The sequence below is a fragment of the Triticum dicoccoides genome, chromosome 4B, assembly GCF_002162155.2.
Source record: "Triticum dicoccoides isolate Atlit2015 ecotype Zavitan chromosome 4B, WEW_v2.0, whole genome shotgun sequence".
Classification (NCBI taxonomy): Eukaryota; Viridiplantae; Streptophyta; class Magnoliopsida; order Poales; family Poaceae; genus Triticum; species Triticum dicoccoides.
Window position 1 is genome coordinate 147,040,573 of NC_041387.1, and position 15,471 is coordinate 147,056,043.

The following is a 15,471-nucleotide window of genomic DNA, read 5'->3' on the forward strand; positions in this document are numbered from 1 at the left end:
GGTGCGACTGCTCCTGCTCGTATCGCCGCCATGACGGTGGTCGCCGTCGAGCATGACTCCAGACTCCCGCAACACGAGTTCGACTCTGAGTTTTGCGCCACAGAGAAGTATCAAAAGCTGAGTTGTGTGCACGGGCACACTCCCGCTCGACGTGTATGCACGGAGGGATTCGACATTGGCAGGCGGTTTCTCAGTGTCCCCTTAGAGTTTAGTGCTAAGTTCATCATTTTACTTGAGTTAATGCCACCACTCATCCTGAATAATATTTGACATTGGTAGGGATATGAGGCTTGTGCCTTTGTTAACTGGCTGGATGCGGAATGGCATGGCAGGGCTCGGAGTGTTATCACCAAGCTCGCAGAAGATAACGTAAAGATGAAGAAGAAACTGGCTGATCTGGAATGTACAATCAGTACGATGAAGCAAGAAAGAATCAATTACAGGCAACAGATGAAAGCAAGAGACAAGAAGGAACTAGCATGTGTAGTCGTGGTTGTCGCATTAGCCATGTTCTATGCGCTGTTTGAAATGATGATTAGGGGTTTTGTTTGATAGTATTGCTAAAGCACATCTAGATCTGCTCTAAGTAATGCACATCTAGGTCCTATGCCATTGATGTTACGCGAAGATTCATGCAGATATTTTCCTTTGTCTTTTTTTCTTTTCCTTTGTAGTTTGATTATTACTGGCTTTGTCAATAAGAATAGCTCAATGTATTGCTTGCCAACTGTCCTACTCCATTCGTACCGGTACAGGTGCATAATCCCAAAACTCGTTCATTGTTTTTGTCCTGAAAAAATAAACCAGCCAAATAGCCAATAGGAGTCCGGCGCAACTCCAGGAATTTGGAGCGACTTGGTACAAATAATTGCGGTTGATTATATCAGCGGTTAGATAATACGTCAACCCCCACTTCAATTGGCAGTTTCTCTTCTCTGCATGTCCTGCTTAAGTGTCCACCATCTTCATCGTCCCCGGCAGGCTGCGCTACACACTGGCACACACTCTGAAGCCATGTCGAGCGACAGCAAGGACAACAGTTCGGCCAGCAGTCTAGCGCCCGATGATAGGTCAACATCAGAATCATCCCGCTCGTCTTCCATGAGTCCGGCGTCCAGCCCAGACCTCGATTATATCCGGATCATGGAAGGGACGCCGCCTCCGGAGTCATCAGACTACAACCAGACGGACGAGGAGCCGTCAGAGGACGAAGAAGAGGATGACGATGATGAGCAGGAATGGTCGAACAAGGAGGAGGAGGACGACAAAAGCAACGACGATGATGACAGCGGTGGCGATGAAAAGCCAACGACCAGCGGCAAGAAGCGTCCTCGCCAAGACGATGTCGCGGGGCCATCCAACAACAACAACAACAACAACAACAACAACAAGAAGAAGGCCGCTTCCATGGGTAGTTGACGAGTCGTGGAATAGAATGAATATGGAAGATTGAATGAGAGATATACATAAATAATCTATTTAAATGGTATGCTATATGATGATGCAGCTGACCATTTTATATGATCTCTTGGAAATTCTCCAAGTAACTAAGGCCAACTCTAGTCGATCCCCTATCCGGCTATCGAGGAGTAAAATTTTGTCTATGATGCACCTAACCGAAGTCCTAAAACTCATAAGGGAGTATAATTTTTACTTCCTCCCCCCCTCCCCCGCCTTTGCCGAAAATCCCCTTCAAGTCGCCTAGATATACCCAAGCCTTGCTCGACCGAGAAAAACTTGTGCGCCTCTTTCTCCCACCCTTGTGGCTCCACCATTCCCGTCGCTGCCGCTCCCACGCACCGCCATCGCCACCCGTGACCGGCCCCGTCACCAGAGTGGATAGCCAAGATGCTTCCGCCACCCTGCCGACCACCGCCACCGGCATGTTGTCGCCAGAAACCACCCCTGCGCCGAAAAAAGGTTGGGGATGAAAAGGCTCCAACCGCACCAGAGACTGCCGAGGTGGCGACGGGCGGCCGCCCTCCCGCTACTCCCTCCGGTGCCAAGAGAGCTAGAAAACTGACGGCCGCGGCATCGGCCCTCACCGAGGAGGCCGCAAAGAAGAAGGAGAAGGTCACTGCGGCGCCCCATCCACGTCCGGCGTCTCATGAAGCATCTCCGACCACCGCGGCTGGCAAGAAGAGTTGCAGCCGCCAAGTGCTCGACGAAATGCCAACATTTTGGCCAACGGTTTCAGTGGTTGTATTCAGAAAGATTCTAGAGTCTTTTGTCGTACCCTCCAAACCAACCATCACATATGTGAAACTCATGTGAAAGTAAAAAGAATTAGACGATGATTGTTGGTGGCCGATGATGATGGAGTTTGTTCGTTTTGTTGTCATAGAGTGGAGATGAACACGATCGAATTCTCGGAGTCTTTGGAGTCCTTGACTATGATGGGGCTAGATGATCTCAATAACGATTCAATTGGGATCATTCGGAGGAAGACAAAGAAGAGGAGGTGGCCGAAGAGGAGGTGCCGATGGAGATGAAGTTGAGGAGGTGATTGAAGCAAACACGAGGTCGTCAAGGTCACGAACTCACAACTGCATTCAAGTTGAAGATATTCCTCTATGCTATGTGTGGATGAACATCTCCATAGATGCAACGATTGGAACCGATCAAACCAAGGCTATGTTTTGGGAGAGAATTGTAGAGTACTACGGCAACTCCATGGAGGTGCAATCAAGCCGTACGCAAGTTTCTCTTGGGCATTGTTGGGGCATATTCACGACCAATGCAACCGATGGTTCGGTTGCATCAATCAAGTGAATCATGCACCACCGAGCGTGTGCAAGTCATAGAGTATGCCTCGTACATCCAAGAACGTTTCAAGCCTAGGATCAAGAAGTTCGGCCACAAGCCCTTCGCGTTGCATCACTGCTACAAAGAGTTTTGCAAGAACGAGAAGTGGATCAAGAGAGTTGTGGAGATCGCTCCAAAAAGATCAGGGTTGAGCATATCCATTGAGAAGGACGACGAGGTGGATGAAGAGGCCAATAATAGACCGGAAAGGAACAAAATTGCAAAAATTGTATGCATTTGCGAAGACTTTATCTGAGTTCGTGCATGCCATTGGTTGGCGATCCACAACATATACATGTTACATTTGTGGTGATTTTGGATCAAACTTTGTATTTGAAGTGATGCCTTTTATGTATGTTTCAGTTTGAAAATCGCGATGATGGAACTATACGCTTGTTAACACTTATGTTATGCATGCTTTAATTTAAATGTTTTTATGATATATATTGTGATGTGTTTGAAGTTCATGTGGCTAACACAAAACCTATGCATTTTTTCACTTCAGTAAATTTAAGGGATCAACTAGGCGCAATCATCTATAAAGAAGTGATAGTTTACTCCACTAATTTTACTAGGTCGAGTTCTTCTTTATTTTTTAGGAATCGGCTTGAGTTGGGCTAAGAAAACATGGACCGTATTACTTTGAACGTCCGTGTCCAAGAAAACATGGGCAGTGTATTTTGAATGTTTGAGAGGTTGATGTTTTCTGCTTCCACCGATCTGCTCTTCTGATCGCAAACCCATGATCGCTGGGTACAGTTTGTGGACCCGGGACCAATATATATGCATGCATGGCGGCTGGACCACGTCGTCATCCACCACGTGAACGTAGCTTTCGCCCTTGGCCACGCCGGAGATGGCTGGCTCAGCCCATGCCCGGCGTTGCCCTACACACGCACAGGCGTCGGCGCACCGGATCGATCGAGTCTGGTCTGGTCTGGTCCCCGGATGCCACAGAACCTAATGGAATGTGGCTACAATCAATTCATGGTACGAACTGTACAAGCATGCACGCACCACCCGTGTTTCACCATTCAGAATTATCTCTGCTCGGCCGGAATCTCACTACAGTATCGCGCTGGCCGTGTATGCGTGCCGCCCCTTGTCCCGTTGTTCTGTAGCTAGCTTTGCCTGCCATGGCATGGCCAGCTTGGTTGCTAGCGGCATGCACGCGTGAATGCTACTCTGATGTTGCCTGGAAACACACACACTGTTGCGTCTGCGTTGCCTAAGCTAAAACCACTTCGAGCGCTGCTCTCGTTGTACCATCTGTTTACCATCTTGATGGTCAGGCAGAAATCAACTACCAAGGCAGTGTAGTCTGGTAAGGCTAGTCATAGTCCTGAGTAAGTTAGACTAGTGTCATATGCATGAAGAGTGGACGATCTGCACACGGGGCATCTGCACCCGCTTTTTTAAAATGTACTTTTTACATGTTTTGTAATGTTCAAAAATTCTAAAAATAAATTATGCATACATGTTGGCAAAGGTATGTTCGCGGCACAAAGTTTTGTGTAAAAATGTATTTTTGTTTTGTCTCAGTAAAAAAGACAAATTTTACTGTTTCTAAATAGCATTTCACGACACAAAGTTTTGTCTTTTTTGCACAGGCTACAAAAAGGTTGTTTTTCTATGAAACTTTCTGCACACACATAGAATATGGAGATGTCCGCACGCACCTTTTTCAGAAATTTTTTGACATTTCAAAATGTGTTTTTCAAAGTGGGTTCATATGTACCCGGGTTCATCCATGCACTTTTCCATATGCATGTCACTAGTTTAAGGGCATATTTGGTTCAAGTTGTGAACTGTTCCTGCATCGCATACACTTCTCAACCCAGCCTGGTTGAGAAAAAACAAGCCCTAATACGCCATCTGCAAGTTGTTTGATTGCCTGCATCTAGTATCCCTGTATTAGGTAATACGCAAGTGCACTTTGTTTGGTTGCCTGCATTGGCCCAAGCGGCACATGAACACGTCGTTTGGTTGCATACGGTGTACATGTTGTGCTTACCTTGTACCCTAGTTAGTGAGCTTAACCACAATGATCACACCTAGCACACCAACACCACAACACAAAAATGGCGATGAACTAGGCGAAGATGATGAAGTTCTTTAGCTTCAGCCCAAACTGACGATCCACCTTGGCACCTCCAACCTTGCCACTGTCAACACTGCTGCTTCCGTGCTTTTGCACCCAATCGGAATAAGCTTGTTCTGCTGCCTGCCTAGTCTTGAACCCTCTATGGTTGCTGTTGCTATACGATGCCACTTGTGCACTGGTTTCTTTCCATGAATTGTAAACCCCTAGAGCCTTATCGATGAACACTTCATACCACTTGCCCTAGCAATGCACAAGAGCAAGAGTTGAAGCAGCAAATCAATGGAGCACACGAGTAGCAAGCATAGCACACAAACAACAATGGAGCAGAAGAGAATAAGTAAAGCATGCATGATCATACGGCATAGCAAGTTCTACCTAAAACTACTTTGGTGTTAACCTACCACCACATCCAGAAGAGGGTGTCGTCCTACGACCGCAAGTTCACCATCAGCGTGAGGGGTTAGTATATACCACCTCACCAAAATATACAGACCATCAAATAGTTTTTCATCCCTAGCTACACAGAATGTACGTTGTCATCGTCGCCACAGCCATCGCCGTCGGGGATCATGCATGCTCACAGGCAGCACTACTCTAGTAGTAGTGCTTGCCCAACCATCTCCTGAGCCACAACACCCTGTGAGCGTCTGCCATGGCAACGAACCCAACACCCTGGGCCTTATTGTCAAGCAGGTGGCTGAGAGCTGCCATGAGAGACTCGTCACTGAAGCCACCCTGGGTCATGACAGCGCCATACAGGCCAGGATGGATGTCGAGGGGCTTGAACTCCCTGATGGTTGTCGCCACCTCCTTCACCGCCTCAGTCATGTTGCAAAAGACATTGATCTCCTCCTCCATCAGGCCTCCTCTCTTCCTCTTCTTGTCATGGAAGGGGTCAAATGGCTTGCCAAAGGGCATCACGAAGGGCTTGTCAGGGCCATCAAGGACCTCGACGTTCGGGGTCCCAAGGAAGTCTGGCATGGGAGAACCAAGAGGCTCCCCCGAGCCCATGGCATGCTTCCTAGTTGCCATCCCGAAGGAGAAGATGTGCTGCATCTGGTTGTAGTTCTGTATGGATGTGTTGAGGAACTCGGCGTCCCTTGGGTGGTCCTAAGAATGAAACACAAGTGTTGTTAGTTGCCATTAGGAGTAGGCAATGGTGGACGATATGAAAAGGAAGAGGGTTGTGGGCTAACCGCCACATGGGCGGCGTAGTGCTATGCCTCCAGAACTATGGAGCAAGTGTTCTCATCACATGAGGCGCCGCTAAGGTCTCTCAGCTTGGACACTTGGATCCGTCGACCTCTCCACTTCCTCAGGTGGTTGTACAACTGGGTGACAGACACCTCCTGCCCACAAAATTGGAACACCTGCTTCGCGACGGTGTTAAAGTGCACCTCCTTGAAGCCCTTTTCAGTCCTAACTCCACTAGAGATGAGCTCACACATCTTGTTCAGCACGAACGTGGACATGAACGGCTGCCACTTCATGTTGTTCGACCTACCATCCTTCTTTGCCTTTGTTGTTGCTACCTTGAGTGCAGCGGCGGCAGCAGCAGCAGGAGTTCGCTCAACAAGCACTACTAGCACATAGAGGGTATCAGACGCGATCACGCGAACACCTCTGAATCAGGTGCCATCTCGGACATAGGCTGCGAGTCCTCAACAAATGATGGAGTAAACTGGCTGTCGGACAGGACAAGGGCCTGACTAAGATCTTGCGTCTGCGTGGTCATGTCCTATAATCGTAGCACACATTGACAATAAGCATAGCACACAACATACCAAACAATCCATGAAAGCAGGAGCGTACATGTACATGGTTCATCACTATCATAGCAAGCACATGCTTCATCACTATCATAGTAAGCACATATGGTTCATCGGTATCATACTAAGCATACCAGACAATCTATAAGCACGAACATACATCTACAACAAACAACATGCTACAAATGGAACACCAATAGCTAGCTATAAATCACAGATCTAAGCACAAATCAACACAAGCACAAGGTTCAACTTCAAACTCTACTACTAATCTAGCCTACCACATGCTTGAACATCTAGCCCTACCACAAATTGCAACCGCAGCATAGCAATCAACCATATGAGCTCATAGATCAGACCACTAATCAACCATGCATCTAGATCAAACCCTAGCTGCAGCTCAGATCTAGCTAGAAGGAACAGACAGAAAGTGGGATTGAACTCATAGAGGCCATGGCTGCAGCTCAAGGATGAGGGGGGACGATCGTAGAAGACCAACGCCGGCCAGTGAAGGAGTGCCGACGTCGTGGACCACCTGCCAATGAAGATGCGCCGCTTACGTGCTCGTCGGTGCCGATGCGCGTCGGAGGGAAAGATCGAGCGGAGGGAGGTGGTGGGAGTTGGGGCGGTGAGGGAGGGGGCTAAATAGGGGTGGACTCGGCGGGAGGTGAGCCCAAATCCTCCCACCGAGTTTTCGGCGACGCGGGAGAGCTCGCGCCATCTCCCTGGTCGCACGAGGAGAGAAGCGCGTCGCCCTCCCCTGCCTCGCCCGAGCCAGGCTCGCAAGCTACTGCCGATTCGGGCGTTTACCCTGGGCCTGGCCTGGACGTGCTTTAAGTTCTGTGCCATGCGGGCTGCACAGTAAAAGCAGGCAACCAAACGGGCCAAATTCTTCCCGCGCGGGCCAGGCTGGGCCATATGCAAGGAACCAAACACGTCCTAAGTTACTTTCCACTATGGGTAGTCTTATGATGCGTTATGTTACGATAATACATTATGTTATCATAAACACCTCTCTTTTCATTATGTTATTAGGTAAGTTACTCCACGAACAACCTAAACCATTTATTATTTTTGCTCCGAACTGATCGTCATGATAAGCTTCTTCCGGAGAGTCTTGACACGGCCAGTAGTTTATGTAAGCTCCAGTGGATCCTGCTAGGCTTTGCAATCAAGCATTCACCCAAAAGGCTACTACATCGGTCCCTCCAAAGTCAATGCATGAACATGGTCACCATGCGCCCACTAGGTGATTAATCAGGCTTCGTTCTGGCCATCAGCAGCTTGGAGCAAAATGTTACTGGAGGGAATCAAGAAATATTGCTCTTGTAACCAAGGACTTACTCCGCGGTGTTCCACCTTCAACCACCATGGAGCATTTTCTGCTCGTTGATATGCAAGTTCCAACGTGGAGTGATGGCTAAGACGCTCACCATCATGGTTGACCTATGCCTCGATAGCACACCCTGCTTTGTTTTTTAATAATGGACAAATAACCTTTTTGGCCTTATATATCAAAAGATAAAAAACAATACAGTAGCTTCGGAAGGAAAAAAATCAGTATAGTAGCTAAAACACACTGAAAAATCAGGTGGTATGACAAACCTATTGCTAGTACTCTCGAAAAGACAAACCTATTGCTAGAGTGCCACCCATGTGGAGACATAAATCTCTCGTTAACTTGCTCCATTTGTTGTTGCTCTTCATCATTGCCTCCCGTTAGTCCATTCTTTGCAACGTTGACTATGACTGCAGCCAATTGATAGACAATAACATTCAAGGCAAATGGGTCCTTTTGATCAAAAACCACATCATTACTCCAAAGCAAATGGACCAACACATGGCGCTACACCGACATAAATCAGCAATCTTAGAGCATCTCTAACTGATTTCTTAAAAATCTATAACTCCTCATTTTGCTCCTCTAACCACACCTAACCGATCTTCAAACCATTAGATCGAGGAGGATAAATTTTAAGAGTCGGGAGCAAAAGGCAGCTTAACTCAAATATACCCGACCGGCGTCTCTCAAAGTAAAAAAAATTGACCCATCCGTTCCCGCCCGAGCGGCTACCACTTCCCGCTGCCGCCACCACCACTGATGCCCCCGATTCCAGCCGGAATGGAGCCGAAAGTTCCTGCCGCCACCTCGTCGGCCAAACCGTCGGTGCACCGCCGCTGAAAATGACCCCCACACCGCCGCCCGCACCAAAAAAGAGGTTGGGCACCTAAAACCTCTTTCGAGCCACCACACAGGCAACCAAGGCCGACGGCAAGGTCAGTGGCAAGGCAGCAACAACTCTGGCGATGGTAGGCCTCCCCTCCCACCGCTTCAACCACCGACAAGCGGCAAGGAAGCCGAGGGCGGTAGAGAAGGTACTCACCGAGGAGGAGGCGAAGAAGAAGAAGGCGTCCTCGCCCGCTCGTCCGGTGCGTCTTACCACCGCCAAGGTTTGTGGTTGCCAAGTGGTCGATGAAATGCCATCAAGGTTCAAATTTGTGTCTTGTCATTATGGTCAGTGCATTGGTGAAAGATAAGAAGAATGAAGAGCGTGCTATCAAGTTCAGAATGAAGAGCGTGCTATCATGTTCATGAACCCAACCACATTGGATGCCACAACAAAATGGTTTTGGGATCTCACTCTTGTAGAGATCATCGACGGAGGTATCCCTTCGGAATGGTGGTGGTGGTGGCCGTGTGGATTGTGGTGGTGGCAGCCATGCGGATGGTGATGGACTTGGAGGTGATGGTGGTGGTGGCGCTAGCATGGTTGTGGATTTTGAGGTCAGGATGGTGGAGGCCTTGGAGGTGGTCCTTATTTCTTTGATGGTGATGGTACTTGAGTTCGTGTTGCAAGCCTTTGATTGGGCTCGATACACGACATAATACACGCTATTTGTGGGATTTTGGATCAAACTTGATCGATGTGACACCTTTTGGATGAACTCTATGCATGTTTTAATTTGAATTGCTCAATCTGTGCCACTATATGCATGTTCCTGTTTGATTTGTTGTGTACATTAAATTTGATTTGAACGATTGACCAAATATTGTGCAATGATTTGAAATGCACTATGTGATAAGGCTAGAAGAATTGGAAAAACACATTATAGGGAGTTAAATACAAAGAACAGGCTAGGAACGGTCACCCTTTTAACTCCTTAAATTATAAGGAGTTAAAGATACTTGGTTGTTTCCTCCTCTAACTTATATGGGATCGGTTAGGGATGCTCTTAATGCTCATAGGATCCCATGAAGACAACTTCCCAAGCATGTGAGGTATACATGTAGGGAGTTAAAATTAAGGGGAACCCTTCCTCCTAGACGTCTCAACCATCAAACTATTCCATCTTTGTTCATGTTTCTTTGGGATTCTTTCCATCCTATGAGTGCAAGTGTCGTCTGGTGTATATGAACTTTCACAATAATAGTAAGATATATTGTAGGAGTATGAAAATATATGGAATGATGATTCGTTTTTGTGTGTATAAACTTAGAAGGTTTGACCCGAGACAAAGCTATCATGTGAAGCAAATAAACACATAGGGTCTACATTACAATTTATATTAGGCACTCCAATAGTACACCCACTACACATTCACGCATTTCACATTTTTCTACATCTACGGGAACCTACGGATGGGTTAACGTAAATTGCCCCTCTCTCTCACCCCTGATTTTGATGGTGGTGGGCCCCTCCCTCCCCCAATCTCAAATCAACAGCCCACACATTTCACATTACGTTAATTACGTAACTAGGATTACGTAGGTGTATCATTACTCGTCCTAAAAAAACCAACTTAGCCAACCTCCCAGCATATCGCGCGGGAAAAGACTCGGCCGCGCCGTTTTAGTCGGGATTACCGGATTACTAGTAGTAGTATCGATGGATCACTCGAAGCACCAAGTTTAAAAGGAAAAAATGCGATACACTCATAGCACGCCTGTCGCGGTCACACTGCACCCCTCACACGGTCGGTCCTGCACACGACTCATGCAAACGGAATGCGCTTTCGCTTGCCTCTTCACTGACACGTGGGACCGCACTTGGAGAAATCGACCATGCGCCAAACTCCCCCGCCCACCACGCGGGAATTCCCCAAAAAAATCCCCCCAAATCCCAAATTCAATCGCCCTTCCGCCAACTAGCCAATAATATTCCCCAAAACCCTCCCCCCGGCCCCCTCCACTCCATTCGCTCCGCCAAAGCTGCCCTCCCCACCACGCCGATACGTTGGCACTGCGGTTCGTCGAGGGGACGCACGGCGATCCTCTCGCTCCCATAGTACGGTCTCGTAGACTGTCATCCTCTAGCAGCGCCGCCACCACTGGCGACGTTCTTGTGGAGACGCACGGCGGTCAGCTTCTCCCATGGTATGCGTATTCTAGACTGAGGCCCTGTGCATGTCGGAGTAGCGCGGAATGTTAGCTGATCGATGTTGTTAATCACACTATGTGCCGAAATAGTTTACATTCAATGTGCTCTGCTTAAGAAGCTTCATTGCCCTGTTCTGCACTCAATCTTCTTAGCTGAGATGGCATGCCATGCCTGATTAGTTGCTAAAATATCCTGCCATATATTTATTGTGACGTAGATTGCCATGGTCTAGTAGTCAATCTGTTAGGTGAAACAATTCTACACCATTTTATACTCGATCTTTGTTGCTGAGATGGCCTTCGATGGCTGTGTGCTCGGCCTCATTGACTGCTGAAACAACCGGCCATAATTTAGCTCTCAAAATTGTTTGCTGAATTAGCTTTACATATAATTCGTTACTTTGATCTGCTTGTCCAAATATCTTGCCATATCTTTAGACATCGACCTAGGTATTTTTTCCATGGACTTCATAAAAAAGCATATATGTTTTTCTTGTAATATCTAGTAGAAAAACTAATTTGTATGTCTAACAGATGGAAAGGACTTGGATAACTTCTGCTCAAAGATTCTCCACTGAATATGTCGAGGGGGTTGAAAACTTCATGAACTTTATCAGAGCTGAGTACGGTGGTCCGAAATCAGATGTGCTCTGCCCCTGTAGCAATTGTATGAATTCAGTTACATGACCCCGGTCAACTGTGCAAAATCATCTACACTTGTATGGGATGTCAGTCACATATACTAGGTGGGTTCATCATGGTGAAGCTATGAACGTCAATGCTACTGACTATGTGGAAGCAGCAGATCACCATCTTGATTTGCTTGATGCTCAGGTGAAAGAGGAGGAGGAGGCGGTGGTGGCGGAGCTAGTGAGTTTGACCAACATTGAAATGATGCTACGAAATGCTCGTGCATTTCGTGAACTTTCACCTACAGAAGAAAAATGATGGGCCCGCATGTTGGAACAATGCAACGTGGATGTCACCCTAGGAAATAAGCTGTCAGTATTCTCAGCTATGGTCGCCTTTCTTGAGGGGAAGACATCTGAGCAGATGACCAACGAATCATTTGATGCAATGTTGGCTGCTTTCCACAAATCTTTCCCAGATGCGTCTGAGCTGCCACACACCTACAGTAAAAATGAAGAATTTCCTTCATGTATTTGAAATTGGATATGATATGATCCATATTTGTAAGAATAATTGTGTTCTGTTCTGGAGGGATTATGCCAACTTAAGTGAATGCCCAAAATGCAAATCATCAAGATGGAAAGATGGCAATGATGCGAAGAGGATCCCTCATAATGTTCTTAGACATTTTCCAATTATACCAACATTGCAGAGGTTGTTTCATGGTGCTGAAACAAGAGAGGATGTATTATGGCATTCTAGGAACTAGGAGTACAGATATCATAATGTAATGAGCCATCCATCTCATGGTAGAGACCGGAAAAGCTTCAATCAGAAACACAAAAAGTTTGTTGCTGACCCAAGAAACATTAGACTTGGCTTAGCTATAGATGGATTTAACCCATTTGGCCACCAGAGCGCCACATGTAGCATGTGGTCAGTGCTTGTTACCCCTTACAACATGCCTCCAAATGTCTGCACCAAAGAATCAAACTACATGATGGCCTTGATCATCCCAGGTCCAAAAAGTCATGGAAAGGATTTTTATTTATTCATGGAGCCTCTTATGGAGGAACTTCAACAGCTATGGAGTGGTGTTCTCACTCAAGAGCTATATAGCAGCCCACTAGCAGATTTCTTTATGCATGCTATTGTAATTTGGCACATCCATGATTATCCGGCTTTGGGCACTATGTCAGGGTGAACGGTACATGGTTACAATGCATGTGTTCACTGTGACAAGAATCTGCTATCATACGCAATACTTAGCAAGATTTGTTACATTGGACACTGTTGTTTCCTTGCCAAGGACAAGTCGTGTCCTACAAAATATCGAAGACATGTGTTCAATGCAAAGCATGAAAACCGTGATGCGCCAGAGAGGATCACCGGCGATGAGTTGCAAGTGGAATTAGAGAAGGTCAGGAATATTACACCAGGAAACCATCCTAATAATGGTAGCGGGAAAGGAAGCATGGCATGGTAGAAGAGAGATTATTGTTTACCCGCAGGTCCAATTTGTGGGACTTGGAGTATTGGAAAGATTTGGATCTGCCGCATAATCTTGATGTGATGCACATTGAGAAAAATATATGTGACAGCATTATCGACACACTTCTTAATATTGAAGGCAAGATGAAAGATACCTTAAAATCTAGGATTGATTTGACACACCTAGGTATCAGAAAGGATTTGCCGGTGGAAGATGAAGGTAAACCACAGGATATGGCACCAGCTGTGTACGTCTTGGACAAGGTAAAAAGAAAAGAACTCTGCGAGGTCCTGTCACGTGTGAGATTCCCACATGGATTTGCTTCCAACCCTGAAAGGAGAGTCAATGCAGATGGAAACAAGGTACAATGGTTGAAAACTCATGACTGCCACGTCCTACTTCAAATCGTTTTACCTATTATCCTTAGAGGATTGGGCCGCCCTGACTTATATAGAGCAGTTGCAGAGTTGGGACAATTCTTCAGGGAACTCTGTAGTAGAAATATCAAGATAAATGCTTTGGAGCATCTTAGAGATAAGATACCAACTATCCTATGTGACCTTGAGAAGATATATCCTCCAGCCTTCTTTGATGTGATGGTGCATTTGGCTGTTCATCTACCTGATGAGGCACTACTTAGAGGTCCAGTACAGTATGGCTGGATGTACCCTATTGAAAGGCGGCTAGGCACTTTCAAGGGTTATGTTAGAAATAGAGCTAGACCTGAGGGTTCCATTTGCAGAGGCCTACATTGCTACAGAAGCATTGACATTCTGCTCAAAATACATTGAAACAGCTGATCATCTTAGCAAAGAGGTGGGTGAAGACAATCCCGGGCTCAATGTTTTCGATTGTTCTGTTCGAGTTACAGGGAACAGTCGACAAGACGACAAACCTAAAGATTTGGACAAAATGGTTTGGTATGTGTTGAATAACTGTCCTGAGATTCTACCTTATATCGAGTAAGTTCTAAGTACTCCAGCTTATACATCGTAATGTACTAAACTTGCAGCACATTCTTATATATTTAGATGTTTGACGCGATCACTATGTTGTGCAGCATCTACAAAAAGGAGTTAATCCCGCAAAATCCAAGAAACATTGACAAACTAGTTATGGTTGGATTTGCGAAATGGTTCAAGAGCCATGTAAGCTTTTGAATTGCACTGTTAGTTTTTTTTTAATATATTGAGTACATAAGATGATCAGCTTGTCTATTTTCTAACCATAGCTTAAGAAGATGCGGGAGGATGGATAGGTAGTTAATGATGCCCTTTACACACTAGCAATGAGTCTTGATACTCGGGTAAGACATTATGAATCTTGCGTTGTTGAAGATGCGCGCTACAACACCCTCACACGCGTCGAAGGCAGGAAGACACAAAACAATGCCATCATGAGCACGGATAAGTACGGTGAAGAGACAACTGAAATGTATGCTAACATAACAGACATTGTTCAGTTGCAGTATATCTCCAGTTTCGAGGTTCATCGGTGTGTGGTTCTGTTGTGTTGTCGTTGGTATAACCTGTTTTCCAGGATCGCAAAACCCAGAGTTGATGACTATTTCAAATGCATCAATGTCAAGGCAGCGTACTTGACCTACGAGTCTTTTATTTTGGAAAATCAAGCAACACATATTTTTTTCTTGTAAGACACATTTGCACATAGCGATGACTGGAGAGTATTGCAAAGGTTTGAGCAGAGGAATTCGTTTAATGAAGTTGCACAACAAGATGATGCTTACACTCCTCCTGATGTAGAAGATTCCATAGATGTTCCTAATATCTTTGAGAACCATCACGTCAATGACGCCGACGAAAAGATTGCCTGTTGGGCTGTGGACATACGAGAATTGATTAATAAGACGCCAACGTTCGAGGACATTGAGGACGAAGAAGAAGATGACACTGGGGGGATTACGATGCAGACAGATACACATGGCGAAGATGTTGACGCTGCTGTTGCGGATGATGATTAGATTGCTTTTGTCGTATTTGCCTGCCAGAAGATATTTTTTTATCTACTATGTGAAATTGTGTTTGCTATGACAACTGAAACCTGATGAAGTTGTTGTTTAGTATTTTGCCGTGAGAACGTCACGTATTATGTATGTTGATTTGTGTTTGGTGATCATATGACGACTAAAACATGATGACATTGTTGTTTAGTTGTACTCATATTTGGCTGTGAAACTTGTATTTGATGACATAATTTACTGTTGGACTCCAATTTTCTCAACATCTTCAAATGGGAACAAAGCTGACCTGACAGGGCCTCTGCTCATTTATTT